The 15,965-nt window shown below is 41.1% G+C and overlaps 1 protein-coding gene across 5 annotated transcripts in view; it reads right to left on the bottom strand.

The window, feature by feature from the left end:
• BNC1 (basonuclin zinc finger protein 1) overlaps positions 1-15,965 on the bottom strand; it is a 218,490-nt gene that overhangs the window by 166,620 nt on the left and 35,905 nt on the right. For all 5 annotated transcript variants that reach the window (XM_068275345.1, XM_068275346.1, XM_068275347.1 and 2 more), the window contains exon 3: positions 11,843-11,891. The gene's annotated coding sequence lies outside the window, so the exon portion shown is untranslated. The remainder of the gene's footprint in view (positions 1-11,842; positions 11,892-15,965) is intronic.

Below are 15,965 nucleotides of genomic sequence, written 5' to 3'. Positions count from 1 at the left end.
GACAGCACACAATCTAGTCCCTACCATAGTCATATGTCTATATCATGTGTAGTGCATGTATTATAATCGAGGGCCAGTTTAGGGGGAAGCGAATTAATTTATCAGTACGTTTTTGGGATGTTGGAGGAAACCAGAGAGCCCAGAGGAAAACCGCACAGACACAGGGAGAACATACAAACTCCTTGCAGATGTTGACCTGGCTGGGATTCGACCCAGCACTGCAAGGCGAGCGCACTAACCACTATGCCACCGTGCCCTAGCAGTTGAAGGACTCCACACTTCTTGTGGTTTATCCAACTACATGCACATCATGTGTGGCCCTACACTGTGCCACAAGACAGCAAGGCAGAAATATGGCCTAGCTGAAGACTATTCAACAAGAAAATGTCAGTATTCTAATTTTGTGTCTTGCTATTCATTATACATTTTATTCATCATGTTACTTTTGTCACTGCAATTACCAATCCTGTATTTTGTACCAATACTGTATTCTGTATATTGGTGTATAACATTGTCTGTATCATCATGTACCCCATGTTTGTTCCTTACTTTGTACAGCAGCATGGAATGTTGGTGCTTTATAAATCAAATATAATAATTACTATGCATAATTGTAGAATGAACAGTTATGAAAGAGTAATAGTGCTGTAAAGCTAAGTAGCAATAAGAAGTTTATCAATCCTTTTCAGGCATTACTGTCTTTAAATATGTACATTATGCTGTCTTCACGGTACACGTGAAGTTATGACAGTTCAGTTATCTGGCATAGGGGGTCCATTGTTACCTCTATTTGAAAACCTGTATGGAAAGCATAGAAGCACCCCTTAATTAGAAATGATTTTATATTACTAACTATACCCAACAGGAAACAAGCAAAATCTTTATTGTACAGCATGTGCCAGGATGCCCCCTGCTTACCTCAGCTAGCGTAAGAAACAAAATCACAGATATCCTAACTGAACAGCAGTCTGCTGGGAAGTAGGGATGGCCCTGCTTAGGAGAACTCATGGAGAAGCATGTGATCAGTTTGATCAGCTGATAGATTTGTAAGGTTCTGATTTGCTGGTCCTGGTCATGTGTTAAACCATGAAGTCATCACAGCAAACCAGGACCTTACAAATCTATCAGCTGATCAAACTGATCACATGTTTCTCCATGAGTTCTAATCAGGGCCATCCCTACTGGGAAGGGATCCTGATGGAAATGAGACTTCAAGGTACGTACACTACAGACTGTAAGAGATTGCGGAGAAGCCGCCGCGCAGACTGGTCACTTCTGTGTTATCATTGTGTTATACTTCAGACTAGTTCCAGGGTGTCGAGACCACGGACCTCACACTCAAGACTAGGCATTGTTTGATATCCGTTATGACCTACTGCATTCTTGACTATCCCTCTGCTTTCTTATTCGGTACCTACACATATCTGATATCCTGTTGCCAATCCTGCCGCCAATCCTGCCTGCCCCTGGTTTCCGAATCAGCCTTCTGTCTCTGTACCTTATCTGCCCGTGTGTTGCCGACCTGGCCTGCCCGACCTTGAGAGCTATCCCTCTCCATTGAGAGATTTGTCTCCAGACCTGCTCGTCACGCCCACCTTCTAGGTGTCATTTAGCCTCAGGGCCTTTCTGCTATTCAGCCTGGGGCTTCACCCCGTTGGATGTCTCAGGCTGCTGAAAGGTCTCTGCACTTATCTGAGGGAGGTAACTCCCATACGGCCAAAGACCACCTGCTCCTCGGGTGGTCCCACTCAAAGTCATTACTGTTGCATCAAACACTCACATTACATAGGTGTCCAGAGGTTAGCTATATCTGTATCTATATCTGTATTATTGGGGATTCTGCAGATCATTAATAATCAGGTATATATATCTGTATTCTTGGTGATACTGCAGATCACCAATAATCAGATTCTCTCTGTGTGCAGACACCGATCGTTACACAGACTTAACTTCTGTCATCTGAAACAATCTTTAAGCCCTGGATAAGAAGGGAGTACTGCTCTATGGTATGGGAAGGGGAGACAAGCTACTGGCACCATGCTACTGGAACCTTAATGAATTTCCTACAGGGGACTGCCACAGAGGAAGGAAGCTACATCAAGGAAATCCTGTATGGACTTCATATTTCTGACAAAAACAATCTGGAATGTTCATTTGGGCTGAGGAAAATCTAATGTGTATATGTAGTGTGCGTAAGGGTCCTTTCAGACTGGTGCCGAGCGATTTGTAACAATCCCACTGCACCGCAGCTGAAAAGTCACACCGCATGTCATAGCCGCGGTATGACCGAAGAAAACGTAGCATGTGAATTCTGGGATTACCGTGGATGTTCCCCAGTAATGCACAGCAGTCACATCGCGTCACACCTAAGTCAGCATGGCAGCGTCTCATTTACATTCGTCCATCAAGAATAACCAGAGAAAAAAAATACCCTCTAGATTGTGACAGGATGTAGCGATACCCCTGTTTTTGTATTCACATTGCACTATGGACTGTTCTGCACTTTTGTCTCTGCATGTTTGTCATTTTGTACTTCCTGTGTTTACTATGAGCAAGTGTAAGGTGCCAAACCCAATTCCGGGCACGACCCAGTCGTGCTTGGCGAATTAACTCATTCTGATACAACCACATTTCAGGGTAGTTCCTAGCAAGTGCAGTTTTAAAACCAAGTGCAACAGGTAATTGACTGTTTTCCTGTTAAAGAAAACAAAAGAGGATACCAATTCAACACTTAAAATCTTGTGCCCTGGTTTGAAAGAAAGAGGAGAATTGTTTTTGTGCAATTCCAGACACAGGAATGGCTTTAGAAGAGATGCCCCTGGACATCTCAGAGGTCTTGGGGGCACACATGCCTCTCATCTACAAGTCAGGAACACAGGGTCGGCAGTGATCCTCCCCAGACGCTAAATCATAAACTTCATGTTTTTGGTATTTCACATTCTAGCCACAGTTTCAACATCCCATATCCCGTGACATTATGGAATGATAAATCAGCAGGCGTGACAGCTCCCTTGTAGAGACTGGTACGAACCTAGAATCTGCCACAGCCAACACCCACAGCTTCTGCCAGATGTCTTCATGAGGTCGGATGCTTTAACCCCACAATGGAACAAGGAGGAACGTTGCTACATGACACCAAGGAGAAGGGAGGGGGAAATCCAGTGCACTGAAGATTAGCTAAAGATAATTCTCTTCCAGAAGCAGATGTGATAGGAGCAGGGGTTTTAGGCATTCAAGACAGCACATGAAACAAAATAAAGTTTTGGATGCCATCCATTTTTAACGCTTTAGTAACATTTCCTCATCTGAATTTGCAAACTTTGGCTGTACAGTATTTGTAAAACTCACAAGCTGAAAACCTTATTTTAGATGGTCAGGTAAATTTGCAAATCTATATATTTTACTAGTGTAAAATGAGCAACCGGATTTCATTTTGTGTTACTTCTTCTAGGTGTCCCCTTTATGTACAAACTGACCTAACTTTCATGTGTGAACAAACAAAATGAAAGTCATATTTTACTATGAAGAACAACATTTATGCAATTGAATACAGCAACCAAGAGGTTAAAGTTAAACACAATAGCCTGCAAGTGCTGTCCTTACCAATAGCTGAATGAAAATTAGCAAAGTGCCCGGGGTCATTTCAAAATGACACATGAGAATCATGATTCTTGCAGCTGACGACTAATGCTTGCTCTAACAGGGGTAAGGAAGCAAAAAGTAAAAACTTCACAGGAAGCTAGAAGCTACGACGTCTGTAGCGAAGCCAAGAGGCTGATACATCACATATTTTACAGTATTCTGATTAATAAATTCATCGTCTGACAGTTTTAAAATAAAGAACAGCCTTTTAAAAAAATAGTACAACATGATCCGACTACAAAAATGCTCCTAATAAAGCATATCATGCACAGGTTTATATCACATCTACACACTGTAATATATGGTCATGCCAAAATGACAAAGCAGTTAGCAAGGATGAAGCAATTATCAGTACTCTGTTCCCATAGCTACTGTGTCCCCTTCAGGCCCACCTTGCACATAGATTTCCCAGCGTGCAGGACCACATTCCATATACCAACAAGCTAAAAGGAGGGCCAAAAGCAAGGGTAAACTACAATGACAACCCTTGCCCACATAGACCCAGATATCCGCTTTGGATTGATTTGGAAATCAAGGTTTGCGCCTACTTCTGCCATGTTCTTAGCAGAATGCCACAGCTGCCAACACAAAATCTATACTGTAGTGCACAGGATACTAGCACATAAGGGTAGGTGCAATACTATAAATATGTATCATGCAAACAGCCAAAGTCATTTGTCTTATAATTAAAGAAAAAAATAAATTAAAAAATGATGCATTGATGATTTCAGAAAAATGACAAACACATGATAAAGGTAATGAAATTAAGACGATAGTAGGTCTGATCCAGTCCTTAGGGTTACAACTGCAGCTCCTGCAACAACTAGCCCATTAGTGTTCTTCCATAAAATCCCTGAGTAGGAACTTGCAGCAGCTCTATGACAGCATTGATGACCCGTAAGCATTTACAGCTTACACAGCCTCTTGACAGATAAAACTCGTAGAGCTGGGTCTAGATCAGGCATGGGCAAACTTGGCCCTCCAGCTGTTGAGGAACTACAAGTCCCACAATGCATTGCAGGAGTCTGACAGCCACAGTCATGACTCATAAAGGCAAATGCATTGTGGGATTTGTAGTTCCTTAACAGCTGGAGGGCCAAGTTTGCCCGTGCCTGGTCTAGATCCACAGGTGGAGCCATTCTTTATAACCCTCATTGCCCAGCCTATAAGTCATTTTTAAATTCATCAATACATTTTGAGTAATTTCTCAAATATGATATGGGCACCATGTATGGGGTAGAAACTAGTGATTTTTTTTCTTTAACGGGTACAATAATGGTGATGTGCTTGTATTTTAAAACATTTAATTCAGTACTGGTAATGCAAGTGCATCACATTATTGATCAGAGCCTCATTTTATGTACCTTTTCAATGTAAGAGCACTACAGTAGAGTCTTGGTTATGCCGACAGGGATCAGTTCATGCCAGTGCGGTGTTGAAATGGCCTAGATCGTCGGCATGCCCTAAGCGTCACGATGTGCTATAGCAATCATTCATCATCATGCTAGGGCCATGTTACTCATGCACAATAGAACTTCTAAACTTTCAGTCTCGAAACAGCTGATTTCAGAGACCTGCACAGTTGCCCTATAATAGTGTGCTGCTGTCCCTGTCTTCTCCGTATGGGGTGCACTAATCGCCGTATGGACTGAACATTTACTTTAGTACTGCAGCAAGCTGTAGCCAAGAGACAGGAAGTGGTGGGACACTCCTCAGCTATTGCTTGCTGCAGTGCAAAATAATGGTGCAGTCCGTTGAGCATACAGCGAAAGGTGCACTCCGTATGGCGCCATATGGAGAATGGTGCGGTCCGTTTTGGAGTTTCCATCGCTGCTTCCGGGCAGGGCAGCACAGCGCAATATTATAGGGCAACTGCAAATGTCTCTGAAATCAGCGGTTTTGGAGACTGAACATTCTATTGCACATGTGCATGAGTAATATGGGCCTAGTATGATTGCTACGTAATGACGCTTAGGGCACACAGACGACCTAGGCCATATTGACACCACACCGGATAAGTGTGCTTTCTGGTTGCTTGAGACTCAATGATAAAAATAGGCCTTGATAACACAGTGCTATTCCCCACTCTATGTACACACCATGAACTCTGTACTAAATGTTAAAATATAGAAATTGAAAGTATATTAACCTTGGGAAAGCCGTGGAACCCAGTCTTTCAGAGACCATGAACAGTCTAAGATGTTGGCCTTCACCACTTTGAGAACTGACAGAGATTTTTGCTGGTTGGTTAGTACTAAAAACACAAAATGGGCAAGCACCATAAACCACACCACCGATATTGGGATGATAATAGCTGAGTGTACAGAAAGGAACTCAATAGGAATCATGCAAAACTACAAAGAACAGAAGCTCCCTCAAAATAAACACGTGATTCACCGCTCAAATAGGTATGGCGGCTTCCTCTGGGCAAGAGGAAGCCACCATACCTATTTGAGCAGCGAATCGCGACAGTTTTCCATAGGACGCCATGCCCCACATCCCTGCTTGATCCCTTTCTCGTATGCACCAGCACTTTCACTCAGTATTCACACACTGTCTTCTGCACTACTTTGCACCTTTCTTTGCTCTTTTGCACATTTTTCTTTTCCCTATTGGGACTTTCACACAGGAATTGCTATCATTGTTTGTTATATTGTTTGCACGATAATTATGCACCTTATTTATTGCTGATGCTGCTGGTCTTTTCTTACCATCAAGGTTTGATAGGGCTAGCCATGAAATTCACTATTTGATTACAGGATCAATTATTGCTTTTTATGTTTGAGCATGTGGTGTGGAAACCCAGCCATTTGGCTGCTATGTATTGTGCCATTTTGATATGATTTGATATGATTATTTATTTGTAGGTTTCCTTGCATGGCCATCCTGGTGGTTTGTTTTTAAGTGTTTTTATGATTTTGTGAATAAAGAGGATTATATATTGTTATTTTTGGAGTGGTGCAGTTTTTTGAGGGAATTTCTTTTCTTTTGTAGTTTTGCATTTTGCTGGTTGGTTGAGACTGTGGTTAGTTGAGTTCCAGATAACTGTGACTCTACAGTATTACTTTATGTGGAAGGTGAGGACAAATTATCAGGAGGATACCAGTAAGAAAGGTTATAAAGTATTCCAGAAGTGGTTCAAAAACTATTAAACCAGATGTGTCAATATGTTAGTAGCTCAGTGTACTGACAGTCTCATTGTTGTCCCCCCTCCCTTAGGATGGTGTTCACTCCTGCTTCATAGTCCCCTTAGAGGTGGATGAAACCGGTGGGGTTGGGGGGAGTGGAAAAGCAGTTTTAGGCAAAAACGGTGCTCCTCCCTGGGCTTCCCACTAGTTAGACTCTGGCTTTGGAATGGTCATGTGACCTGACTGACCAATGAGAGAGTTTTCATTTTACCGCTCATTGAAGGAAAACGCAGTTCACATTTGTGGAGGGATCCTTCCCCCCTCAACAATCGTTTTATATTACAGAGAAATGCAGAGAAGTGTTGGGGGAACAAAATGACTGCACATATGTGTCACAGTGTTAGGTGCCAGAGGGAGAAGATCCATCTAGAATTGAAACATAATTTTTGGAGGTACTAATCCATTAAGAGGTGGATTAATCTTTTCATCCTGCTATTATATGTTGAAAGTGATAACATTGCTTGCTGCCGGCAGAAGTGGCAGAAAGAATGTTCCTCCCTGTGACGTTCAGTGCTGGAGACACTAGAATGACTACTGAACATTTCTATATCCCCTCCAGCAATGTATGTCTCTCCAGGACAACAACATACATAAACATTAGTACAGCACAGCACAACCTCATTGGCAAGTCAGACAGAATGAGTCATGGTGACACATTTCCACACAATAGACTTTAAGAAGTTTTAAGTCCGATCAGTCTTATTACTGTATCTGCCACTGCCATAAAAATGTTTGCAGCAACAATTTAGTCCAGGTGGCTTGCATCTATATATACACACAAGCCTTATCCAAAAACACATTATGTAATGCAGCAAACAGAACAACACTGCATCCAGTACACAGACTGATCAAGGAATTTTAGAGCTTATTCAAAAATGGAAGTACCCAGTGCAGTTAATAATTAAAAGCTGAAGTACCGTAATATACAGCAGCAAAACATACATAATTTATGAACTCATTTAATGACAGTAAACAAAAATCAAAATGGTTGATGTCATTTCCTGACATGTCATCACAACTGCACTGTCTATGTTCCACAATAGTCACTGCACCGATGGTCACTTGATGTGCTGGAGTCACAAGACACTGTACATAACTCCTTAAGATTCGCCCACCCATGGTGGGTCTGCCATGACTTGAGAAAGGTCCGAGGACGGCCCGAAACGCCTGTGCGTCATCTTACAGATACCCATATATGGATTTTATGATGCTGTAACCTTTTAAAAGAAGCTTAATAAAGTATTTTAGATGGTGCGAATCTTAAGGAGTTATCACAACTGCACTGTGTCATTGAACACAAACATTTCAGGACCTACAACCCTATGTCGAAAAAAGGTGGGTCGCGGTGTATTCTGTGAATTAAAAACACAAGGCCCCATATGCAATTCACTTTTCTCCCAGGTGATATTCCCACACTTTGTCAATGAAGGGCTTGATTCACAAAGCAGTGCTAACCTACTTAGCACGTCTAAAGTCTTTAGACGCGCTAACCAGGGTGCTAAGTAGATTAGCACCGGAGTTCTCAATCAGATCGCGCGCTAACTTTGCGCGCGTAAAACTTTGTGCGCGCAAAGTTTTACGCGCGCTAAGTCCCATAGGCTTTAATGGGCACTTCGTGCGGAGCGCCCTGCGCTCAGTGCAGTACGCGCGTAAAGTTTTCCGCGCGTAAAGTTTTATGCGCGAAAAGCTTGTTTAGACGTCCTAAGGGGGTTTTCACAGGCGTGCTAACAGTTAGCACCGCTTTGTGAATCAAGCCCGAAATGTCTTAGCTACCAGCAAGCAACAACATTTTGATGGTAATTTTTCACCTGCTTTTGGTATCTTTTTCAACTACAAAGTTCTGCAAAGTTATTTTAAACAGAAGAGGAAAAATAATATCTCAGGAGAAAAAGTGGATTGCATATAGACCCACGTGTGGATTTGCAAATTGAATAAATCCTATATTTTAATTGAAAATAGAACACCACCACAATGGCAAAGGGTTGAAACTAAAAAATATTGCTTTTTTTAATTTTTTTAGAAAAATATACACTTATTTTGAATCTGATGCTAGTAAACAAGCTTTGTTTTATTTTTATTTTTTTCACTAATTTAAGCATCAGTTTTCTCACAATCTGTGACAACAGTTAGCAAAAAGATTTATAGCTCATACCAAACATGTCAAAAAGGTATGTACATCTTCTACGAAATGTTGCCCATGATCTGAGATTTCTTGTTTTAGGAAAAAAAATCACTTTAAACTGAAAATAGGTGTGGACATCGATTTTACACACCCTATAAATCTTAGGTTAATGCATAGTATATTTATCACATGGTTTTGTCACCCTCTCCCCAGTCATTCCCACCAGGTCCACATAAATCTGAAAGAATGACCAAAGAGAAAGCGATCAGGAAGTATAACTATGTAGTGGGAAGTAGACCACATTTGTAAGAATATAGAAGAGAATAAATTAGAAAGAGGGAGAAGTTTTTAGAAGGGACATGTTTACCACTGGGGTGCATCTCCGCTTCATTTGGCAACAGTAAGTACACTTTTGGAAAGAGGAGACCAAGTGCTGTAGTTATGAAAATAAAAGGTTTTCCTATTCTTGCCTCAGCTGACCAATGATTCGGGTCTCCTTGGTCAGGTCTTCCCTGAAAAACACATCTTGCTGGCAGCTTCTGTTGCTCCAAAACCTGTATACACTGATCAGCATTGATGGCCCCTTCCCAGTAGAGAGTCAAGAAGAGGCTAATTATTTTTGAGTTTATATAAGTTATTTAAATTCTATGCAAACGTATGCAGCTTGGAATTGAACTAATTTAATGCAGTATCTGACTATTTTGACTGGTCCAATTTCATACATTGGTATAAAATTTGCATCTCCATATTATTAGCATCTCATTGACCATATCTACTTCCCAGGAGTGCAAACAACCCATGCCATGTGCAGTAATGCTACCTCTTACCATCATGGCTTCTGGCTTTTGAAACAACAAACCAGATGGACCTTCATAATTTCTAAGTCCACCTTTTAATAAGTTACAGCCCTGAGAAGGCGTCAGTGTTTCTGGATAATGTTTTATAAGGTTTCTTTTTTTGCATGGTAGACTTTGCATTGCTTTTGTTGATGTAGCAATATATGCAATATGGTGTTTGGAAGTGTTCCTGAACCCGTTCAGTCACTGCAACTATAGAATTGTGACAATACTGCCAGAAGGCCTGAAGATTGCAGCCAATACTAGCTTCTAGGTTTTGTCCCATGTTTGCAGAAATTTCTATGGACTCTTAACCTTTTTATTTTGTACAGTAGATTTTTTTTTTTGTACAAATCTTGAAGTACACCTGTAGGGGAAAAAAGTGCCCCTAATGGGTACACAACTCAATAGAGGGAAGCTTCTGTATAATCACGGTTAGCACTACACTAGTCATACTACTTTACTGTAATGGAGCAATGCTTGATACAGGTTTTACTGCCTCAAAGTTACAGTACGTTGTCCAATTATCTCTTGCTATACATTCACTAATAACCACTAGATGTTTTAACTTGACAAACACACAAGACCACACAAAGTCCAAACTGATAAAGAAATGGTTACTGTAATTGCGATAGATCCAATGGCAATTCCTATTTTACAAGTTATCAGTTAATTTTATATTATTATTTCTCATTATGCACACATATATTTATATATAAACATACATAAACACCCCTCTTGAAGATTGCAATGTACATTTTTGGCTCTTTGTAGCACCAAACGATCTCTGGAGCCATCAAATTTTTTCCAGAGACTGGCATCTACAAATCTCTCCTCCCTCATATATGTATCTGGTGTTTGTTAGAACAGACCCATCTGTACTGGTCTGTAATGAATCTCTGGCACTGAAGGAGTTGTTTGGCTCTTTCTAACCCATTTACTGGTCATTTATATAATCACGCTGCTCTGCAAGTATGCACCATTACATAAATACCTTGCTGGAAATGATAAGAAAAATGTTCCAACACCGGCAATTTCTAAATTCCAGACTGATCTGGAATGCAAGGATTACAATTAGAGATCTTCTGCATGGACAGTTAAAGGCAAACTCTCCTGAGAGTTTCTGAAGTGCTGCACATATGTATTATATGTGAAAGTTAATGTACCAGCATAAATATTGCAGGTAGGTTGTTTTACATTGAGCATTAGGTCGTGGTCTTTATCTTGACAACAGTATTTTAGTCTACTTAGTTGGCCCAAATATTGGAATATAAGATTTGGCTTACATTTAAAATCTATGCTGAAGCTTCAGAAGATACCATGTAATGAATTAGCACTGGGTATAGTTTTAGTTATGCAGCCATTTAGGAACATTACATTGCCAACATATAATTACCTGGGACTCTGAAGTGGGTTTTGTTACCAACATGTTCTGAGATTTTTTTAAGCACAAATTTGCATGAAAATCTGTATTCACTACCTCCGGCACTTCTGTAATATCACAGTTTAGTCGCAGCAGGGAAACCATAAAGGACCACTATCGCGAAAAATTTTAAAAAATAAAATACATTTAAACACATACAAATGCACAAGCATGGTTTTTCCAGAGTAAAATGAGCCATAAATTACTTTTCTCCTTTGTTGCTGCCACTTACAGTAGGTAGTAGAAATCTGACAGAACTGACAGGTTTTGGACTAGTCCATCTCCTCATGGGGGAATTTCAGTACTTTATTTTTTATGAAAGCAATCCCTGGAAGGGGTCTATACAAATATGCTGGCTGCCCCTCCTACCTGTTTGCACACTATTTTGGCAGTTGGGACTGAGCAACTGTCAATCACTAAGTGCTTTTGAAATAAAGAAAACCCTAAGATTCTCCCATGAGGAGATGGGTTAGTCCAATCTGTCAGATTTCTACTAACTACTTCAAGTGACAGCAACACCGGAAAATAGTAATTTATAGCTCATTTTACTCTTGGAGAAATGTACTTATTTGTATGTGCTTACATGTATTAACATTTTACATGACATTTTTTACATGTGTAAAATTCTTACAGTTTTTGCGATCTTGGTCCTTTAGAAAACAAGTGACACCCATGCCAACCTAGAAATAAAAAAAAAAAGACACATATATAAGTAGAGAAATACTAGTTCTACTTGCATAACAGATGTATTGCACTGTCCGAATTATGATTCCTGTGAATTTTATAAAGGAAAAGTAAAGAATCCTAGTCTAGACAGTTTCCATCTTGGTTACCTTTAAATGAAGCTAATCCTAACATAAATTTCCTCCTTCACTCTTTTTTCTCCTCTTGCCTCTCCTCCCAGAATCTTCATTCACTCCCATTGAGGTCTATACTAGGAAGTGCACTGTCTTATGTCATTAGAAGGAGGGGGAAAATAAGGGGGAAGTGGAGGAATATATTATAGATAAAAAGACCCCTCAGCATGCAACTGTTGCCAGCCGATGGCAATTAAAGGTCCAGTGCTCCTAAGATATTTGAGAACTCCAAACCATAACAGCAGATTAATGTCTTTATCACTTAATACACTCAGACCAGTTGCTGTTTAAATTTGATTTTTATGGTGTGGTGTCAATCCCGCTTTAGGCTGCTTTCACAGTGGGACGTTACGGCGCACGTTAGAGCGGCCTGTAACGCACCCCAACGCACAGCAATGAGAAAGCAATGGGCTGTTCACAGTGCCCACGTTGCATTACATTGTAACGCAGCACGTCTACATAACGTACTGCATGCAGTACTTTACACGTGGCGAAGCAATGTTAGACGGTTTGCACATACTCAGGTTTTTTTTTTCATTTTATGGGCGGAGAGGAGGCGGGGAGAGGCCGCTACGTAGCCAGGCACATGGCTACTTATTATTCACTGCACTTGCAGTGTTTACATCCTGGAGCGGCCGCGGATTGGCTGGCTGGACCTCGCGATGCGGAGAGCTCCGCTCACGTGGTCTCCGTAGTGCCTCCGGCAGAGCAGGCGCACCAAGAGCTGCTTGTAACGTGGCTCTTGGTAGCGTCCTGCTCCAACACCACCAGGCGTTGCGTTAGGGGCACGTTATGTGCCCTATAACGTCCCCTAAACGCAACGTCCTGGTGTGTAAGTAGCCTTAAGGCTCCTTCCACACTGTGCACATTGCGTTGTAATACAGATCATATCTGTAGGTTTTTAGGATTTGGGAAGAAACCCACACAGACACAGGGAGAACATAGAAACTCCATGCAGATAGTGCCCTGAGCCAGAGTGCTATCCACTACGCCACCAGGCTTTTGTTTATAACCTCATCCTACATAATCTTACCTCACATTGTCAAAGTCTAGTCATCTTATGGCACCAAATACGTGCAATAATCCTCAAATTAACCTATATGCCCATGGGGATGCCCTACCATAGTAAAGAGGTTTCCTGCAATGTGGGATCAGCAGAAAATGATTCACACAATGCGTAAGCACACCAAGACACACTGCCCATACAATTCAACAAGCATGTTCACATCTCTGCGTTGCAAAAGATTGTTACCCTAACATGCTGTCTGCAAAGTGTTTCTGGGTACAGCGTGCAAAAAAGGCTCTGCACTATGGAAAACGTATGGACTGTAAAATGAAGAATGCAGTGCATTGCAATATGCGTACATTATGCAATTCATATAGCCCTAAACTGCTTTATTTTTATATCCAGCTCTTAAAAGAGTGGAACATTTTTGATCCTTGTGTGAAGTTTAATCGCCACACATATGGCAATAATGAATTTCACAGTTTTAGAGGTTATCCTTAGGCCAATGTTAGGGTATAGTTAACAAAAGTACACAGTTAATGTAGGGGTAGAATGTGTAAAAGATTAACTTTTGCATTATAATAACATTAGCAGATTAGGTTAGACTAAAGAAAACACATTACATAAATGTAACTTCCATTACTATCTAGTCTTAACCTGAATAATAAAGAGGAGGGGAGCTGCAAATTCACTAATCTTTCAGCAACCCACTGTATGGTCTTATAGGTGGTCCTATAGGTCCTATAAGGCTAAATGGGCTCTATGGCGAGTTTAATATGAGATAGGAGAAGATGAAAGATAACAGATTAAGATAAGGAGAGTGCCAGAAGGTACGAATATAGAATAAGTGAATGATTGTGTGATTCTCAAGAAGGAGTGAATGGTTACTTGGTTGTATGACTGCGCAGATCACTAACACCGTAATTTTCAGAATATAAGACGTACTTTTTCTCCCCAAAAAGTGTGCATGCGTGTGTGTGTGGTGAGTCTTGTATTAGGAAAGTGTGACAATCAGTAGTTACCATGTCATAGTAGGAACCCCTTGAACCAGTCACATGCTGTGAAACAGGAATTGCTTCCTGGACACTGGCCATGCCCCCCCCCCCCGGCGCTATCGTGTCCTGTGCAGGAGGAAACTGTGACGGGTATGATGCTGGTCTAGCAGGGGGATGAGGAGGATATGGCTGAAGACAGAATGACGACAGGAGAATATGCCAGCTGCTGTACATTGAAGGGATTACCTAAACAACTTTTGTTATGCCTTCTCTCCATGGCTAATACCGGACTACACGCAAATAAATTATTCACGATTAGTAGTTTTCCTCAATTATCCTGGTTTCAGCATACAAAATGCATCTTATATCTAACATGCTCATGCTCCACTCTGGGCAAACAATGAAAAAAATAACTTGTGAACATTTGCATTTTTATTTCCCAATTGTATTCATTACGTTCTAATCAGTAAAGTTTCTCTAAATAAAAAAAAAAAAATAAAAAAAAATAGATGATGATTTCAGTTACATATACAAATGTGTTAATTTATATGCATGATTAATATTGCATATACCATACATTAATGTGTTTGGCATTACAGAACTAGACAGCTGCTTTTCAACTGAAATGAGCAGTATATAGAAGCTGCAATATTTGTTTCCATTTAAGCAATACCTGCTGATCTTCTGCCCGTGAGGGCTCGTTTCCACTATTGCGGTGCGGAATCGCCTGGATTCCACCGCTGATGAAATCGCATGCTGATGCGATTCCCCATGCGTTTTTTGCCGTGATTTCGCATGCGATTCCGCATAGGTGAGGGTACATGCGATTTTAACCATGTCACTGCCTGTGTGAATTTACATTCGTACCTATGCGAATTCGCGGCAAAACACGCATGGGCAAATCGCATGCGATTTCCCTATTAAATACATTGCATGCGATTCGCATGCATTCCACTCGCAGGTGAATTCTGCGGCTCTTTTGTGCGTTTTTTCACAGCTGAAAAAAAAAAAACGCACCTCAACAACGCTACAGTGGAAACAGGCCCATCCACTTGCATTACATGTGCGAATCCGCATGCGTTGGACGCATGTGGATTCGCGATAGTGGAAACGAGCCCTGATACTTTCAGCCATAGACCCTGAACAAGCATGCAGCAGATTAGATGTTTCTGACATTGTCAGATCTGACAAGATTAGCTGCATGCTTGTTTCAGGTGTTACCCAGACAATACTGAAGCCAAATAGACAAGCAGGGCTGCCAGGCAACTGGTATTGTTTAAAAGGAAATAAATATGGCAGGCTCCATATTCTTCTAACTTAATTTGTTTGGCAAACACATTAATGCAGTGGTCCTCAAACTAAGGCCCGTGGGCCGAATGTGGCCCCGAGGATTTTTTACCGTCCCCCCACACACAAATTGGATTACTTATAGATGCGGTCAGCTACATCTTTAAATTTTGGTGGTCCACATATAGAATAGCAGTGTTGGCACCACCAATCCACATGGAAGCCAGAAAGCAGTAATTTGTTGGTTTCCAATCAAATTCCACATCAGGTGACACTGCTGTCCACTGCAGGTTGTCCCCTGAGTATGCTTCACTGTCTGGCCCGCAAAGACTTCTAGATCATTTTATGTATACTCCGGCCCCCCAGCAGTCTGAAGTACGTTGACCCGGCCCTCAACCCAAATGTTTGGAGACCCCTGCATTAATGTATGGTATATGCAATATTATACACACCTCACATTTCCCTTGGACTAAAATTCCTGATTGCATTATATTCTGCTTCAAGCTCTTATGTATAGATTTTCCACTGAGCGGTCAGAATCAGTGAGAGCACCCCTATCAGGGCACTCAAATAAAGTCCACTCTCTAGAAGGTCTTGACCACAACTGTG

The sequence above is a fragment of the Hyperolius riggenbachi genome, chromosome 3, assembly GCF_040937935.1.
Source record: "Hyperolius riggenbachi isolate aHypRig1 chromosome 3, aHypRig1.pri, whole genome shotgun sequence".
NCBI lineage: Eukaryota > Metazoa > Chordata > Amphibia > Anura > Hyperoliidae > Hyperolius > Hyperolius riggenbachi.
Note: the sequence above shows the minus strand (reverse complement) of the source record. Positions and strands in the feature narration are given on the sequence as shown.